The 15169-nt window shown below is 35.1% G+C and overlaps 1 pseudogene; it reads right to left on the bottom strand.

Moving 5' to 3' along the window:
* Window positions 1-354: 354 nt before the first annotated feature.
* On the bottom strand, window positions 355-14703 carry LOC145064671 (DNA repair protein recA homolog 2, mitochondrial-like; annotated as a pseudogene).
* Between the last annotated feature and the right edge of the window lie 466 nt (window positions 14704-15169).

The following is a 15169-nucleotide window of genomic DNA, read 5'->3' on the forward strand; positions in this document are numbered from 1 at the left end:
AAGGAGAAAAGTTCCCCTTTTTCTACTCCCTACATAAAAACTTAATTGGTAAAATATCAAATGTGACATAAACCCTTAAATCAAAATGCACAGCTAAAAAAAAATCCACCTGAAGGATGAGAAGGTGTGAGAGCATATACAAGATAATGAGTAGAGTCACTCTGGATTACCACTTGAACTACTCTAAATTATTTGCAATATATTTTAGTTAAAAATCAACAAAGACTAATAGTAACTAAACAAATTTGGAAAATATATTACTTAAAAGTTAACATACAATAAATACATCTTACTAGTAGTTTGCCAACAATAACTAAATGATTGAAATGTTCCCAGAATAAACAATACCCTAATCCAATGCATGTCAAACAAATTGCAACTTATTTTGTCCTCAATCTTTCTGAAGCATTTGTATCATGATTCAGAATCTTGTTCAATACGAAACAAGTGTCTTCGTAGAGTCATTACCAACTTATCACAAATTATTGTATTCTGAATCAAATAAGTTTCAGCTTGTATCTTACCATTGACAACTTCTCCATCTATGAAGTAACTATTTCCTTCTTTAAGACACCCCAATTGTAGCACCTCAGATGCACGAGATATGCCTCTTCCAAACTCAATCTCCAACTCTGCCTTTTTCATAGCAGGTGCTAGCTTATTCTTTACCACCTTCACACATATACCAAGACCAGTAACCTGAAAATAGACAAATATCCTTTTATTATTATCATTATCATTATAATAAAACAATTATTATTATTTTAAATCTTTTCATGTGTCTTGAGAATCCTTTTCTAGCAATTCTCATTCATACAGCTGAATAAAATGGCAAGGCGTTTCCACCACATGTCACCTCATTTACTTTAAGTCCCTCTTGCCGTGATCTCAAATTTGATCTCACCTGAAAACAAGAGTAAGAATTGGCTATGACATATTTAAAACTATTTAAACTGATTTTATAACTATATATAATATACTAACCTGATTTATAAATATAATAAGAGTATCTAAACGACATAAAGAATAATGAATCTTGCGAAGTGCTCGTGTCATTATTCATGATTGTGTCTCAATGATATTTTCACTTATTACACCTGTAATTTCACATTGTGGGATGAGTGCACAACCTATAAAAATAAAGTCAATGAATTAGAAAACCAAGACAAAATTGGACAAAAGATTTGTAGGGGTGAGTTTGATGAAGAAGAGAGGAGGGCATTCATGTCTTTTGCAAAGATTTTTCCTTACATTTTCGATAACAATCACATCAACTGTTCCACTCTGTGTGAGAGTGTCAACAATACTCAACAAATTTTCAGTAGAATTTGGTTGTGAGATGAGAAGACTTTTGGTATTTACACCAACTGTTTCGAGCAGCAGTGGGTCCAATGCATTCTCCACATCCAAGTAAGCACAATAACCTACCAAAAATAACTTCTAATCATCATAAAATGTGAAACACCTCTAAGATTGTTGATGCCACTACAGAAACCATTCAAAAACAAATATATGGCCTTGAGACTTTCCACATGCATTTTGCATTGGCTACAACAACTTGGCCTTGTAATGAGGGTTTAGGTGATTTTGAGGACTGTATTTGACTCCATGGAATGTACTTAAAGTTTATCTTGAAAGCACTCTTCAGGTATAATTTTCAAACTCTTGTTACACATTAAGCTCACACACACTTTTTTTTGGATAAAAAATTTGTTACATGTGTGGGTAATATAATGTAATTCAGGTTGGAACCATTCAATAAATTGTTGGAAACGTATCGGATGCCATAACTCTTTTATTGTGGGGAAAAACATCTCTTTTTTCCAATATTTTCCCATCTTTGTAGTTGGATTCTCTTGTGCTTTAGGTATGCACTTTTATACTTTTGTTTTCTCTCATATCTGTTAAAGCTACATTTTGCTTGTTATTCACTCTGTAAGGTCACTTACAAAGCATATGGATAGGATACGTACAAGTGCCTTGTGTATATATATATATATATATATATATATATATATATATATATATATATATATCGTATTTGTACTACATGAGTATTTTTTTTTGGCTACTTGTACCCTAAATGCTAAACAACCTTATAACTGTGTTTGAGATAGAACATGTCTGTCATTTGCATATGAATGAACTATTTAGTCCCAGTGAGTTGTATATGGTGGCAAACTGGCATCAATAGGCATCCAATTAATAATATCATTTTGTGTTTATTTCTTCAGGAAAACTTTATTGTGAGCAAAAACTTTGGGATTTAGCTGAAAGGGAACTATAAAGTGCCAAGCATATATTGGCTGATAGTTGCAGTCTCATTTGTTGCTTGTAGTGCAGATTGGTTTTGGAGGTTATGGTTGACCAGCAACTTGGTGATCTATTCCAAAGCCGTTTCTATAGCACTTCCGGTGATGAACTGTTGGGCAGAATGGGATTATCAAAGGCCGAAACTCTGTAGAGGTCTGCTACAGATAAGCTGGAAGTTTCTGAATGGAAAAACTGTGTTAGTGCTTCTGTGGAAGCAAATGGAAGGAACACAATGTTCTGTGATGCTTTTTTGATAGGTGGGAATTTTGGCTACAGTTCATCTAACTATTTCTCCCAAATTAGTGGGCAAGTAACCAGGAAGCATAAGAAAAACATGAAGGATTTAACAGAGCAATGGATAACTTCCAGAATGATTACCAGATCCTGTAAACAAAGGGTTGAATATGCTCAAAATGAGGTTAAGGGGAAGTGTCCTCAAAAGGTTGACTGCATTGCTACTTGTGAATGTGAGGTTGTTTGAGTTTCTTATGAAGTGAAGTGTTGGTATTGTTTATATGTGGAATTAAAGAACATTGGAACGCACCTCTAAGATTTTGAGCTTCCTTGATTACATTCAAAGCAAGTTTTGTCTTGCCTGATACCTCTTGCCCATAAACCTCAACAATTCTTCCTTGTAATGTACAATTTTGTTGTTATTATTCAAGGGTTCACAATGATTAACTATATAAGAAGATACTAATTACCTTTGGTAGTCCTCTAATTCCAAGAGCAAGATCAAGCTTCAAGGGGCCTGTGGATACTACAGGTTTCACTCTTGTGTGAAAAAATCGCTGCAAGAACAACATAGATTCCCCATCAAAATCACTTGTATGTTCTGATAGGGTTGAATGAAGAGCTGTATGCTTTTCTGCAGATTTAATATCATCATGAAGTTTATCATCTTCTAGGTCTGAAGCTTTCAACTACAAGAATATAATAGTAAATGACAAGAAAATTTAGACCAAGATGAGATTATAACTGACATGGACAGGTTTATGCACCCTCCGATATCACAACTTCATAATGACCCTCCATGGGATTTGGCAGGAATTGGAATCCAATTCCGCATGGAAACGACAGATTATTACAGAGTTAATCTAATAAACTTGAGATGTAAGTTAATGTAACTGTATCATCCCTACCAACTATGGTGATATAGAAGGTTTTAAATAATTTCTGGACGTTAATGATGATATTGAAGGTTTTAAATTAAAGGTTGAAAACTTTTATGAAAAATTTCCATAAAACAATTTGATTAAAGAAATGCAAAAAAGGTAGAGAATTTTGATTACTTTGCATCTTGAACAGACTGAGGACAGAGCACTGCGCCATATTTGACAAGCTCACTAAGATAGCAGGGCCATCTGTTCTTATCAGGGCTTTCAAAAAGTATAGCCTACAGTGTTGCATCAGGAGACACCACATCAGATTCTCTTCTCAGATCAAAAGGACGCCCTGAATCCCAATAGTAGCATTGAACAATTAGTAACCTTCCTTATTCAATCTTTCTTTCACAACATTTACACATGGAGTTGCAACTCCAAAACATGATAAGACTAAGGGTAAATTTGTCATTACCAGAAGAAGCCTCTTTCAAACCTATGAGACTTATGCTCCCTGCATCCTGCATTGCAAAGTGCAAATTCATATCACAATACATGTTTATGTTAACAATAAATAATAAATGTACTTACCACCAAAGAGTAGTATATTAAGTGTTCTCTTCTGTCAGCTATTAGAGGTCTAACAATTTCACCAGTATATTCAATTACCTACAATATAATAATTGGGATGTTTATTGTTTAAGTCTTCTAAAAATGAATTAAAGGATTTGAAATGAAAAGGTGAGGATATTACCATATCTCATGATTTGTGTGGTTGCTTTGTAAAGGCGAAGGTATAACAATTTCACCAGTATATTCAATTACCTGCAATCATGCACTCTGTTTGGACATGTTTCATACAATCAAACACAAAATTTCGCTCTCTATGATTCCCAGAGTATAATGTATGCACTAAAGCTTGTTCCTAAAGGTATGTGAGGGAGTTTGAAACCAAATACATGCGAGCAACATGAAACCAATTCCATACCAACCTCAATATGTCCACATTTAATTTCAACCCAACAATTGCATCTTGAGCAAATTGAAGCAATTCTTTCTCTTTAGAGGACCCCCGTTTTTTTCTTTTTAGGTTTTGATTTACTTTAAGGCACCACTTCAGCCCCCTTCCTGTTTGCAAAATATTTTTATTAAGAGATAAATAAGATAACTTTTTTTTGGAGAAAACTAGTTAACTGCTCACCCTTCTGGTTTGCCATTTACAAAGTGTGCATTAACAACATCATTTGAATCGAGAACCTGAGAATCCACAAACACATCATCGTTGTTTTTTGTCTCTTTGTCCGTTGTTTCTTTCTTGATTGTCTTTCCTGCATCTCTGATTTATTGATATTTCATATGGATGCAACTGGAGAAGAGTTTTTATCATCAATATCAACGAACACCATTTCATCATCAGATTCAAAAAAACTGACACTTCTTTTCGAGTCTTCTACGCCTGTCTTTCACAACTCTTTTCTTCTTCTCCAAATATTCTCCATCATCATCATCATCATCATCATCATCATCATCTGCTCATTGAAAATAAAATTCATCTGAATGGAAAAGAACTTCATGAATCATTTTCTTGAAGTAACAAATGTATGAATTTATAAAACCTCTGTCACTTGAGATAGGAGAAGGTGTAAGAGCTTCAGGTTCATCATCATTGATGAAGCTGCCCTCATATTCATCCTCATCACTAGAATGATTAGATTCCTGTGTCTCAGAATTTGCAATGTCCTCTCCATATGATTCTCTTTGCCATTATAGTAAAGGAAAAAAAAACATTACCTCGTCTTTCTATAAAGGGTGAAGAAAAAATGCAATGAACAAAGGATACGCATCATCTTGCACAATTGATTGTCGGCTGTGGCCAACATAGTACCCAGTGAAATGTACGCCCCGTGGACCAATAACAGAAAAGATTACATCTTCAGCCTCATCAAATTCCAAATCGGTATAGTAGTTGCCCAAATGCAGTTGCAGAATTCGAAGCCTGAAGTAGATAGGGCTTCAACGACTTCATGGAAAAGCGACAAAAAGTTGGGGAAAAAATAGCGCATCTGGTGAATTATTAGGGTTTTTTCTATTCTATCCTTTTCCCCCCTTTTTCGATCGATAGGGTTTGCAAGTTGATTAGTGTTCGAAGAGCCATTTGTGGTGGGTGATAGAAGAGAGAGAAAGAGAGAGATGAGCCGAGGTCGGAAAGTAGGGTAGATGGGAAGAGGAGAGGATGAGGAACACTATATCTCCGGTTGTAAGCATTAGGAGTCGCAGAACCCCAAATGCTAGCTCTGCGACGTTCGTCTTTGGGAGCACGTACACAAGCCCTAGTTGTTGGTCTCCATTTTGTGATCTTCAGGAATGAACACGAGTTTTTAAGAAAAAAAATTATAGAACAATTATACGAGTTGTCGAGGTTTACAGCAGAGATGGTTTTGTGATTAGGGTTTGCAGAGAGAAGGGAAGAAGATAACGAAGGGAGATCTTGATTGAAGCGGGGTATTTAAAAAATTTAGAATTTTAAGAGGATTTCCTCAAGAACGCACGTTTTGAGTAAAAAATATAAAACGACATTCACAGAGGACGCACGTTTTAGAAGGTGCCCTCCATGTTTTTAAGTTTTTTTACATGAGACACTAATTTAAGGGCGCACAATAATGTGTGACGTAAATCCTTAAATTTTTTGAAGAGATGACACTCTTTTAATGTCACTCTCTTTTGCGTAACATAAATCAATGAGTGTCGTGGTTTGCGCGTCGTAAAAGGGTCTTTTTCTTGTAGTGTTCTTCTTCTCCTTCTCTTCTTATTGTGATCTGACATCATCCATTTGATTGGGATTCCGCACCATCAAACGGATCTGATTGATACACAAACATTTTTGGGGACTTACATAATAACAGCTCGCTAACGTATTAACTTAGGTATTTTATCTTTTAACTTTCTTTCTAGTAATTTTCTATAATTATCACAATATAATTCTTTTACTTTATATTTGATAATTATAATTTTTATATCTTATAATTATCTTGTGTGTGTTTGTGTGTGTGTGTGTGTGTGTATATATATATATATATATATATATATACCCTAGCCGTTTCGGGCGCCAATCGTTGGGTGCGAATATTTTTATATCTCATAAGTATCTTGTGCAAATAGGTTTATTACATCTAAACAATTATCAATAAGAGTCATTTTAGTAGAAACGAAACCAATAAGAATTAACATGAAAAGTTGACATTCTTTACAAATGTACATGAACACATGATTGACTGTGCATTATTAATCGTACAACGCTTTTTTATACACCACGTTTGATGCATATACTTCACTGTCGTTGAATTATTCGTTAGGTTTCATTAATACTTTTTTTATTGGCATGTGATATCCTTTCGGATAGTGCTCCACAAAGTTGGTCACGTGAGAGAACCGATTTTGAAAGATATACACCTACATTTAGAATTGTTTGTCCCTTGACTGTCATTGCAAAATATAATCGAGTTGGAAATTGTTTTCTATTTAGCTTGAATTGGAACAAGTCATCTTCATATGGACATAAAAGAATTATTGACAAAAATACCCTCTTTCCCAGATAATGACCAAGAGTTATTTCGGTTAAAAAGTATGTTGTTTCTAGAGCTCAAAAGAAAAAGTATATTGTACAAAGTTGTCGAACTATCTCTCCATTTGGAAACATGCTTCAAAGAACATGAAATTAATTCCTTGATCACTGCTATTGGTGTATCACGATGGATTCTACAGGCGGTGAATAGTTTTCTTTTTACAAGTAATTTTCTTTCGGAAAATAGTTCCGGCATGTTATATTGTAAAGGATATACAATCCTTGTAGTTTCCCTTTAGTCAATTTTTGATCCGTTCCTTAATATTACGATGCATGTAATTTCCAATTAAGAAATTTTTGATATGTTTTTTTATCTTTTCTAACGACTTATTTTTCTCGGTTGACGTTTTGTATATAAACGATAACTATTTTCAACTAATTTAAAAATAAGTGGGTAATCTAACCCTTTTAATAGAACATCAAAATCTAATCTACAATATAACATTTAGTATTTTGCATGACCAAAAACAGAACATTAAAAATTTTCGGTTGTCCTAAAATAGAACTTTTTGTATTTTTAAACAAATTGATGCAAATTTAGTTGATTATCAGTTAATAAAGTTTGTTTATAACAGGTTAATACAAATAAAAGTAACGACAATATTATACATGATAGTAATATATTATGATTTTCGATATGATTTCTCTTATGTACTATTTTGTATTTGAAATTTGAAATTGTTTCAAACAAATTTCTATTATTAAAATAGCTCATCCAAAATTTAAACTAATAACGATTATTTTTAGTCAAATAGACTTGTACGTGAGAAAATATTGATAAAATGAATAAAACATCTACTCAAAATTTAGAAGGATATGTGCATCCTAAAATATAATCCAATCTTTCAAATATATTATTCTTCATAGGAGTAAAACATTCCAACATCAAAAATAAATGTGTCAAATGAACACTCACACCAAAAGCACACCACATACACTTGTGATTGTCGAACGCCCCATAAACACCAGAACTCAATTTAGAAAACTATCCAACCCATGCCCACACACCTTAAATATGTTTTTTACCTATCATTAGAAAAAAAAGTATGTTGAAACAAAAAGTGTCCCTCTTCAGCTATAAGGAACCGCATACTTTTGTACTTGGTAATACCACAGAGAAGCCACTACTGGAGACCCCTTGTGAACGTTAATGAAACTAATGAACCGCAGAGTTGAATTGATCAACCGCAGAGATGGATGACGCATGAAGATAGTTTAGTTTACTTACTGAGATTTCTTCTTTACATTATGATATCTGGTGAACCATTCAAGGCAACCATTCAAGGTCACTGTAGTCAGTAGCTTTAATAGTATTTTACTCTTCAATGTAACTTTAGGGACTCTATAAATAGAGCATCCCTCTTCATGTATTTTCAACCACAACTTCCAGAACCCTCTTTGAAATACAAGAGTTTCCATCTCTATCTCTATTATCTTAACTGATTAACCAAGTTCCTCTTCACTTTAGTTGATCACACTTACTAAGTTGTGTTTGAATTCGAACCTCATTATGAATCAACTTGGTGTCTACTTGATATAACTTGTTGCTATTCATTTCCTTTATATTTCTGCAATGTAACTCTTCTAACGTATTATTGTTGAGCTAAAAAGATCCTTCGAGATTAACTTATTATTCCGCATCATAATAACTAGTGACTAATGTTTATCCAAGTTGCTCTCTCAACAAAGTCTCATTCATCAAAGAGTTAGAAAGTGAGAGTCAATATTAGATCACTGCACCATTTAGTCCAACTCAAACCTTCTTTTTTAGTTATCTTCTAAATCCAAAAAAAAAAAAGTTGAATTTTACTTGTAGTCTTCAGTGGAAATTTGGACCCTCCAAAATCATGATAGATTTGTATGTGTGTGCGTGTGTGTGTGTATATATATATATATATAGTCATATTTATACACATTTTTAGGCAATATTTTAATACACTTTTATAAATATTTTGGTTATTTGCAAAGATATATGGTACTTATAAGATTTAATTGTAATTTGCAGCCAAAATGAGCAATCTTGAGGAATAAGGACCAAAAGCGAAAAGGATCGGAACTTTGGAGGATTGGAGCTTAAAATATGAATTTTTCAGCCAAAAGACGACCTCGCGACGTGAGGAATCATATCTTCTGATGTGAGTGGAAACATTCTAGAAGATAAACATTCGGAGGATAGAATATGTGTTCGATACGAATAATGACTGAGCTCACGACATGAGTTTCCCAATCTCACGATGTGAGCTGGGTAATTTCCAAAATCTATATAAATCCTTGGTACTTCTGATTTGAGGAGATCTTTTGGAGATTTTGAGGTTTTAGAAGACAATTTCTAAAGCAAACAAGCCAGAGAATTGAAGTTTTAGCCTTCAAGGAACAAGAAGTGATTGAAGATCATAACTTTTACTTTAAGTTGGTACATTTGACTATGTTTTTAATCATTAAATTTGTGTGTTTGATTTCATCCATGAGTAGTTGAATCTAGTTGCTTCTGTTTAGCTAGATGAAGCTTCAACTCATGAATTGGTTTATTAGTTATGGATCTTACTAGTTTGTTAAACACTTGTGTTTTATTGATAATACCTAGCATGCTAATATTTGATACTTAAATTGCTTGAATTCATGTTCTGTGTAGCTTAGTGATTATTAAATTGCATGAACTTATCACCTAGTAATTTAGTGACCATTATATTACTAGAGTTATGATCGAACCAATATTAGATAAGTAATTAAAGTTATTAAAATTGGATGTACTGGAGAACATATATTGTGACTATAATTGTGTTTGTTTAATTAATCTTACATAGCTCCATTCAAAATTCATAACTGATTACGTGCTAAATTATGTGTGAACATGCATAGTTCTAAATGAATTAGTTAACCATGAGTATATTTGGACATAAATTACTAGTAATATAAATATCAGTAACCAACGTGCATTATCCATAATTAGTAGCTAACCATTGAGGAGAAGTGGATTCAAACTAAACAGAAGTGTTTTAGTCATTGACTAAATTTGATAATTAGGTGATTAAGTTTGTATGAACTTCTAAAATCAAATAAACACCGATATAACTTTTTCTTTTCTTGAATTAATTTTTAGTAGATTACTTAGTTAATTAAAATCGTTCACTGTGTTCAATACCCAACTGTTAGTGATCTGTTAATTGCGAATAGGTCCACTGCCTTAAGTCATAATAATTGTGACATCCACATTTTCACGGCCAGAAAAGACCGATTTTGTTTATGCTTTTTAAAAATCAGAGTACTTCTTTTAATAAAAATGTTGCGGAATTTGTTCCCAAAATAAGATATGATAATAACTTATCAAAACATTTCTCAAAGAGAATGTATTTTCATTTAATAATAAAACCTCGGGATGTCATGTTCCGATACAGACATATAAGCATAAACAGAACTTACATTTAATTACACTATTGATTTATATCTCCTTTAAATCTCTCTGTAAAATATGTCTTCGTATTAATACTTGTGATACAAAGAAAACTGAGTTAGGTCAGGCTTGGGAGCCTGGTGAGCATATAGGGTTTTCATCCCACAATGTTATATCATATATTTATAAATATAGAACATTCAAACTTCCACAATTTCACCATATAAAGGCAACTCTTAACCCACCCCATCGATCCTCACAATGACACGATCTAAACTCTCGTATCTAAAATTTTCCCCTTTACCTGATCCCTACTCATGGATCTAAAACTATCCACTTCACCGATCCATACTCACGGATCTAAAACTAACCTTTTCACCGATCCATACTCACGGATCTAAAACTACCTGATCCATACTCACGGATCTAAAACTAACCTCCTGATCTGATCCATACTCCCGGATCAATAATTGTACCCAATCCATACTCCCGGAATAAGGACAATTAACTATACCCTAATCCTGATCTGATCCATACTCCCGGATCAATAATTGTACCCAATCCATACTCCCGGAATAGGGACAATCAGCTTAGTCTTAATCCATACTCCCGGACTAATAACAAGTTTTATCTCTTTACCTGATCCATACTCCCGGATCTAAAATTAACCTCTTGTTCTAATTCATACTCGCTGAATAACTAGATCAACAACAACAACATCGGGGCCTCTCATTTGTTTATCACACATCAACTATCTACCCAGGTTCCACCCAACATATTAGTAGATAAAAATATATATTTTTATACATAGTTTAAAACCTGTATAACATTCTCATTCAATACCTATTCCACATAACAGATGAGGCACATCCACATAACACGTATTTCATAGAGAATAAATCAGATCTATGAGATAGAAGAAAGTGAATATACATTCACACACATAACAACAAAATTATACACATAACACGTATTTCGTATAAAATACTTCATAATTATGCGTTAGAAGAAAGTAACCACACACTCACACATATAAACAACAATATACTTAATACACTCAAACCATACTTGTATTATTATCGTGTTTATGAAAGGTAGTATACACTCACTTGATCAGAAGATGATCGGACAGCACTACGGCTTGTAAAAGTAGTATTCTTCGGTAGATCTAGAAGATCTTCACAAAAACCGGACTCCTCGCGGGAAGAGCTTCGGCTTGGGAATTTCACTTCTCGGGATCTTCGGGGCCTCGGGACTTGCTTCGGGGCTCGGGAATGATACCGGGGCTTCGGGATAATTCTTGCACGAAAAACGATGCAAAAACGCAAGAAAAAGGGAAGAAATGAGCAAATGAATCGGCTGCACTCGACTCCCTTTTATAGGGTCTGGATCTGCGATTTATGCGGGGCGTACTCTTAGGTTACGCAGGGCGTAACCTGGATAAGCCCGGTGACTCCCCCCTTGGATAATATCGAAAATTTATATTTAAATTTAATATCGAAAATATTTAATAAACTTCAAAAATTCATATCTTCCTCATACGAACTCCGTTTTCGACGTTCTTTATATCCACGCGTAGGTGAGACTACGATCTACAACTTTCGTTTAGACTCCGTCAGCTAATTTTGAATTTATTTTTATTATTTATTTTTAGTAGGCCGGGACAGGAAAACTCCGTTATAAAATCATAACTTCTTCATCCGACGTCCGTTTTCGCCGATCTTTTTATCTTTTAACTAAAATTAATGAGATCTTCGATTCTCATTTAGATTGTTTCGGCTAAAAACCGCTCGGTCTCAAATCGAGTATTCAGGCTGTATACCGCTAAGTCGAAACTTCGAAAAATCATAACTTCCTCATACGAAGTCAGATTTGGGCGTTCTTTTATGCACGCTCATGGTTTAACGTATTCTACGAGTTTCATTTAGATTGCTAAGGCTAAATATCGCTCTAATGTAAATTCACTTTTTACGTCGCGCTGTGTCGTGCCGGTTCTGTCGCGAAACTTCGACATGTCATAACTTCTTCGTTATAACTCGGATTTCGGCGTTCTTTATATGTACGGAATCCTTGTAACATATACTACAACTTAGTTAAGATTGTTCATTCTAAATAATCTTTTATCAAAAAGTTATTTTGACGCTTATCGTCTCTAAATTGACTAGCCCTGATCTACGGGCGTTATAATTATCTCCCCCTTAGGATGATTACGTCCCGAAATCATCAACGAAAATAGAACTTGTATAATGATTCCATACGCTATCTCTTCATCCTAGGTAATAACCGTAAATTCTATGTTTCCTCTAAAGAGTATTTAACTCTATGGCTTTCTTGACCGTAGACGATGCCCAATCTTGCATCTGCTTATCGCACTATGTTGTACTTTCAATCGTAACCTTCAAGTTACCAAATAAGTCCTCATTGTGGACTCGTTCTTCTTCTCAGGATAAATACCTTCCTTTATCTATTGTAACAAACCGATGGGTCGTGCTCTATTGACCTCTCATCGTACGATGCGACGCTTAGACTCGGTCTTTAATAAAGTTAAATTCCAGAATGGAATATACCTTCCTTCATATTCTAATGTGATATAATCACATTTCAGCATTTAGCACTTCTACCTGCAAACTTCTTTTAACAATGAGCGCGACACTATCAATCGCATTAACTTCAACCTTCTGACTTAAGTCAGATGTTACATCTAACTTGGTCCTCTAGACCACGTAACATACTCCTCGTAGTCGAACTCAAATTTAAATATGACCACTAGGGTCGAAACAAGAACCATCTTACTAGTCATTACCGAAACAATAGTAATGACATACCAGAATAAAATGGAATCAATCACTAGCTTCTTGGTAACCTTGTGACTTTCCCTGATCCAAGTGCGAGTCCTGTGCTTCCAGTAGTATATGCATCTACTACCTTTCACACCTACTCATACTCGTCCCAAGTATTGTCCCGCAGTCGACCAAGTCACCATACAAGAAAATCACATAATCAATCAACACATCAGATAGCAAAACTAGGGTTTATATTATTTCTTGAAACGATTACACAAAGGTTCAAGTTCACCCTATACTACGTCTCTAGTAGGCTACACCACATGTTACTTTTCATATCGCTACTTTATAACTTGATCTTTGGATATAAAATCCTCATTCCCGATTCCTTGCATTGTCATCTGCTTCATCAAGGATCATGTGGAATGCTTTTGGCTTTGGTGGTGCATTTAGCCTTATAGCCTCTTCTCTTCCTGGGCAGTTTTGCTTGAAGTGCCCTTCTTCGCCACACTTAAAGAAGACTTCTCTTTTGGTTGGGCATTTGCTGGCGTAATGACCAGTCTTCCCGCATTTAAAGCAGGTCATTTCTTTAGAGCATTCCCCAATGTGCTTCCTTTTGCACTTGGCACACCATTGTGCTCCTTCTTCGAGCTTCTTCGAATCATACTTCGAAAATTTTCTCTTCTCATCGGACCTTGAAGATCCTTCCACCTTTCTTTTCTCACCCACCTCGTTTCTCTCCAGACCCCTTTCCTTTAACTAGGTCTCCACATTTTTAGCTGCTCGGACTGCTGTCTTCAAAGTAGTTGTCATCTTGACCGTTGGGCCAAATTCGGCAGGCAGTCCAATTGCGAACCTATCAATTTTTGAGAGTTCAGTTGGCACTAAGTATGGAAATAACTTCATCTTTTCGGTAAATGCAGTAGTATAATCATCAATGTTCAATTTACCTTTCTTCATGTTTTGGAATTCATTGTTCAGATCAATCAGATCTATCTCTGAGTCGTACTGCATCTTTAACTGCTCCAGGAATGATTCCCAAGACATCTTCCGGGCTTCCCCTTGAGGCATCATATCTGCCAGTAACTTTCACCAGCTCAAGACTCCGGTCTTCAGTTGTCTAATTGCAAAGACAGTCTTCTGTTTGTTGCTACAGTCGCAACTCTCAAACACCATCTCCATTTCGGAGATCCAGTCCATAATCTCAACAGGCTTTGGGCTTCCAGAAAGACTTGGCGGCTTGGCGCCCAAGAAATTTTTATACATACGCCCATCCCTGTTTCTTTCCCTTTCCGGGTCATTCCTTTCTACCACTGGGGGTTCTGCTCGTCCAACCGTCCCACTGTAGTTACCTCCCTCTGAACGCCCTCCATTCACTTCAGGCTCTTCCACTTGAAGTGACACTTCCTCACGATTCTGTTGGAGTAATCGCCTTGTCTCCTCCATTTGGTGATCCAACATCATCTGTATCATCGCTTGCACCCTAGCCATTGTCATTGGCTCTGGTGCTGCTGCTACAACAGGTGCTTGCTCAACCACAGGTGGTTGATTCCTATCTTCGTTCACATTTCCAATTCCACTTCTAGTTCTTACCATTTTTGATCTACACACCAAATAAGGTGAATTCAGATCCTCAATCATGATAGATAGTTAAATCATCCTTATTACTCCAAAACGTTTACATGCTAGTTCTAATATCGTAGCCGTACGCTTAGAATCCTAAACACATAAGGTCTCCAGATCCGGTCGGCAACTGACCATAGATCCGAACAAGTAATAGCATTAATATAGCTATCATACAAAACATTTAGCACGTAAAAGCATTTTAAGCATCATTCCTAAAATAAACTAGTGCTTGTGTCGATTTAGGTGTACTACCTAACATATTTTAGACACACTCTTCACAATCATTACTTACCATTCTATGTTTAAGTCTAGAAATTTCCTACAAATTCCT

The sequence above is a fragment of the Lactuca serriola genome, chromosome 7 (genome assembly GCF_051521515.1).
Source record: "Lactuca serriola cultivar US96UC23 chromosome 7, Lser_US96UC23_V15, whole genome shotgun sequence".
NCBI lineage: Eukaryota > Viridiplantae > Streptophyta > Magnoliopsida > Asterales > Asteraceae > Lactuca > Lactuca serriola.